At 38.6% G+C, this 5,220-nt stretch overlaps 1 pseudogene across 1 annotated transcript; it reads left to right on the top strand.

The window, feature by feature from the left end:
* The first annotated feature begins 375 nt into the window (after window positions 1-375).
* LOC309792762 (protein FAM76A-like) lies at window positions 376-1,345 on the top strand (annotated as a pseudogene). The gene has a single exon. The product of its transcript is annotated as a protein FAM76A-like (transcript).
* Window positions 1,346-5,220: the final 3,875 nt, after the last annotated feature.

The raw sequence follows: 5,220 nt of genomic DNA, 5'->3' as shown, positions 1-5,220 counted from the left end.
CCTTCCAAGACTGAGCCAGGAAGAAATAGAAAATATAAACAGACCAATCATAAGCACTGAAATTGAGACTGTGATTAAAAATCTTCCAACAAACAAAAGCCCAGGACCAGATGGCTTCACAGGCAAATTCTATCTAACATTTAGAGAAGAGCTAACACCTATCCTTCTCAAAGTCTTCCAAAATATAGCAGATGGAGGAACACTCCCAAACTCATTCTACGAGGCCACCATCACCCTGATACCAAAACCAGACAAAGATGTCACAAAGAAAGAAAACTACAGGCCAATATCACTGATGAACATAGATGCAAAAATCCTCAACAAAACACTAGCAAACAGAGATAAAGTGGCGGGCCAGGCCGGTAGGGCTGTGAGCACGGCCCGGGCCGGACATGGCGGCACTCTACGCCTGCACCAAGTGCCACCAGAGCTTCCCCTTCGAGGCGCTGTCTCAGGGGCAGCAGCTGTGCAAGGAAGGTCGGATTGCACACCCTGTTGTGAATTGCACCTACTGTAGGACTGAGTACCAGCCGGAGAGTAAAACCAATACAATATGCAAGAAATGTGCACAGAATGTGCAGTTGTATGGAACGCCCAAATCTTGTCAGTATTGCAACATAATTGTAGCATTTATTGGCAACAAATACCAGCGCTGCACAAATTCAGAGAAGTATGGACCACCATATTCTTGTGAACAGTGCAAGCAGCAGTGTGCATTTGACAGGAAAGATGATAGAAAGAAGGTAGATGGGAAATTGCTATGCTGGCTGTGCACACTTTCATACAGGTGGGTCCTTCAGAAGACCAAAGAGCAGAGGAAACACCTGAGCAGTTCTTCACGTGTCGACTGAGTGGTGGCAGTCATTATAACAGTCAGAAAACACTTTCTACATCTTCAATTCAAAATGAAATCCCAAAGAAAAAAATCCAAGTTTGAGTCGATCACAACCAATGGAGATAGATTTTCCCTAGACCTGGCTCTGGACTCACCAAGCATTGACCACTTTGTCATCATTGCCCAACTGAAGGAAGAAGTAGCCACTCTAAAGAAGATGCTGCATCAAAAGGATCAAATGATTTTAGAGAAAGAGAAGAAGATCACAGAGCTGAAGGCTGATTTTCAATACCAAGAATCTCAGATGAGAGCCAAAATGAACCAGATGGAGAAAACCCACAAAGAAGTTACAGAATAATTGCAGGCCAAAAACTGAGAGCTCCTGAGGCAGGCAGCTGCCTTGTCCAAGAGCAAGAAGTCAGAGAAGTCAGGAGCTATAACCTCTCCATGAGAGACCACAAGAACGCTCCTGGCCATAGCAATGGATTCCTGGGTTAGGGTGGCAATGCAGCTGTTCTCTGGGAATTGCAAGCTTTCTTAAGAAATCTCTATTTTACTATAGTTATCCTTCTTTGTGCAATTGCAGTGGGGCTGAGTGGAAACACCTGGTTTGTGCTATATTATGACTGCATGCTTGAATGTTTGGGGTTTCGGGCTCTCTCTCTCACTCTCTCACACTCTCCCTCACTCCCCTCTCTACCCCCAACCCTTCTCTCAGTACTACTGTCTCTCTGTCTGTCTCTCTTTTGTTACTTTTTTATGTGTGTGTGGTGGTCACTGCTCAGTGTTATGTGCAGAATGGTTTGGTTTTATTTATTTATTTTTTGGTCCATCATTGCATCCTGCCATACCCATGAGCAAATAGTTGGCATTAATTACATATCACTGTCACCCTCTGAACTTTGAAAACTGTCACCTTAAGACTTGGTACAGTGGAAGAGAATTTTTCTCTCCAATAAACGTTTTGCTTCAGGGTATACTCTTGGGTTTTTTTCCAGGTGTATTATGTATGAACTTTGTACTATGTATAGCCAGAGTTTTATTTATTTTTTTAAAAAAGAAACTTTTTCTTGATAAAGGAGTAATGGTAGCCTAGCTTGTTCTTCTTGTAAAAGTGATGCCTCTTAAAAGAAGTCCTACTCTCTAGTGTTTAGTAAAAGAATCAGATCTTTTCTTTCTTGTTACCTTGGAGTCTTAAAAACTGATTGCTAAGGTGAAACAATTCATTATGTAAGTATGCAGTTAAGTGCCTTTTGGAGGATTTCTTGGAAGACCATGTAAGAAGATACTTAAGGGAGGTAGCAAAGATTTGGACAGTCTGTCTAAGTAAAGGCAGAAAGAAGGGTTGTCCAGGTTGTACTGGACACTTCTCTCCCCCACCCCTTTCTTGATTGTTTTATGTGACTGATATTAACTTCTCACACTGCCACCTCTTTTAAAAAATGCCCTTTACTTATATCAGTTGTCATACTGGGCCATTTTCAGGTAACTTTTTTTTTTACATGATTCAAAATGGGATAATATTCAGACAACAGAGCATTTTGGAGGTTAGTATGAGCTGCTCAAGTATGGACTGTAAGTCCTGGGAGAATGATATCACTGTACCTTTTCCCCACTCCTCCTCACCCACCTCAGCCTGTACACTCCCTGCCTTTAATGGAAATGTGTTGAAAACAGGTGCTTCTCAAAAGCAGCTTGGCCACAGCCTGGACTGTGTCCTGTTTTCCCTTCTTGACCCAATAGGCACATGGATTCTCTTTTCCAGGTGAGAGGATAGATTTGCATTTCTAGGTGTACTCTCAGGTCCTCTAGATGATGTTTGTGAAAGGAACTAGAGATGTGTAGTGTGCCATGAAACAGTAAAACCAGCTACCTTGGAATCATTAATGCAGGGGGTGGTACTAGAGTTAGAGGTAATCATAAGGGCAGATGACATTTGTACCTCAGTCTACCAAAAGTGTAGCAGTAAGTTTAACTTGCTAGGCATTTCCTAGGAGCAAATGCTTCTAATTTGTGAGTATTCTCACAAGTTGAGCCATGCACATAATTGGACAGAAATGTGGAAATGAGTGGCTTCCCTCTGGTAAGAGGAACAATGGACCATGTTACTTACCTATCACTCTAGTAGAGGATGTAATTTTCCCTTCTAAGCAAGGGAAATGGCAGTGTTAAATAGTTTTGTAACTTTTTGAATGAGAAACTTTTAGGTAAAGATAAACTGTCAGATAATATTTTCAGATGCATTTACATTGACTATGGGGAAAAGATTGTGAAAAAAGTTAGTCATTTTTTTTAATTTTAAAGACTTGAGAACTTCTGTTACATGAAGTGACAATGTAAAAACACATTTAGTTTTATACTAAATCCTTTTTAAGGTCTTGGCATTTAATATAAAGCAAATCCACACATTTTCTAACTTTCCACAAGTTCCAAAAAGGGAAGGAAGAAACCTCAGTCTTGAAATTTTGGTTTTTAAAAATCATGGCACCGTTTTACCATGAAATTGAGTGGCTAACTTTTGGTAACACCTTTTGTTTATTTGTATGTTTGTAATAATGGACCTTTTAAAACACAGGAATGTTTTGGTTTGTACAGACTTTGGAAAATGTGTGTTAATAAAAATTCATATTGACTTAAAAAAATACTAGCAAACAGAATCCAACAGCACATTAAAAGGATCATACACCATGATCAAGTGGGGTTTATCTCAGGAATGCAAGGATTCTTCAATATACGCAAATCAATCAATGTGATACACCATATTAACAAATTGAAGGAGAAAAACCATATGATCATCTCAATAGATGCAGAGAAAGCTTTTGACAAAATTCAACACCCATTTATGATAAAAACTCTGCAGAAAGTAGGCATAGAAGGAACTTACCTCAACATAATAAAGCCCATATATGACAAACCCACAGCCAACATCGTTCTCAATGATGAAAAACTGAAACCATTTCCACTAGATCAGGAACAAGACAAGGTTGCCCACTCTCACCACTATTATTCAACATAGTTTTGGAAGTTTTAGCGACAGCAATCAGAGAAGAAAAAGAAATAAAAGGAATCCAAATCGGAAAAGAAGTAAAGCTGTCACTGTTTGCAGATGACATGATACTATACAGAGAATCCTAAAGATGCTACCAGAAATCTACTAGAGCTAATCAATGAATTTGGTAAAGCAGCAGCATACAAAATTAATGCACAGAAATCTCTTGCATTCCTATACACTAATGATGAAAAATCTGAAAGAGAAATTAAGGAAACACCCCCATTTACCACTGCAACAAAAAGAATAAAATACCTAGGAATAAACCCACCTAAGGAGACAAAAGACCTGTATGTAGAAAACTATAAGACACTGATGAAAGAAATTAAAGATGATTCAAACGGATGGAGATATATACCATGTTCTTGGATTGGAAGAATCAACATTGTGAAAACGACTATACTACCAGAAGCAATCTGCATATTCAGTGCAATCCCTATCAAAATACCAATGGCCTTTTTCATAGAACTAGAACAAAAAATTTCACAATTTGTATGGAAACACAAAAGACCCCGAATAGCCAAAGCAATGTTGAGAAAGAAAAACAGAGCTGGAGGTATGAGGCTCCTAGACTTTAGACTATACTACAAAGCTATAGTAATCAAGACAGTATGGTACTGGCACAAAAACAGAAATATAGATCAATGGAAGAGGATAGAAAGTCCAGAGATAAACCCATGCACATATGGTCACCTTATTTTTGATAAAGGAGGTAAGAATATACAATGGAGAAAAGACAGCCTCTTCAATAAGTGGTGCTGGGAAAACTGGACAGGTACATGTAAAAGAATGAAATTTGAACACTCCCTAAGACCATACACAAAAATAAACTCAAAATTGATTAAAGACCTAAATGTAAGGCTAGACACTATAAAACTTTTAGAGGAAAAGATAGGCAGAATGCTCTATGACATAAATCACAACAAGATCCTTTTTGACCCACCTCCTAGAGAAATCAAAATAAAAACAAAAATAAACAAATGGGACCTAATGAAACTTAAAAGCTTTTGCACAGCAAAGTAAAACATAAACAAGATGAAATGACAACCCTCAGAATGGGAGAGAATATTTGCAAATGAAGCAACTGACAAAGGATTAATCTCCAAAAGTTACAAGCAGCTCATGCAGCTCTATGTCAAAAAAAACAAAGAACCCAATCTAAAAATGGGCAGAAGACTGAAATAGACATTTCTCCAAAGAAGATATACAGATTGCCAACAAACACATGAAAGGATGCTCAACATCACTAATCAATAGAGAAATGCAAATCAAAAGTACAATGAGGTATCACCTCACACCAGTCAGAAAGGCCATCATCAAAAAATCTACAAACAGT

Source organism: Mesoplodon mirus (genome assembly GCF_964341445.2).
Source record: "Mesoplodon mirus genome assembly, chromosome: 2".
NCBI lineage: Eukaryota > Metazoa > Chordata > Mammalia > Artiodactyla > Ziphiidae > Mesoplodon > Mesoplodon mirus.
The sequence above is the reverse complement of the archived record's forward strand: the minus strand, read 5'-3'. Positions and strand labels throughout refer to the sequence as shown.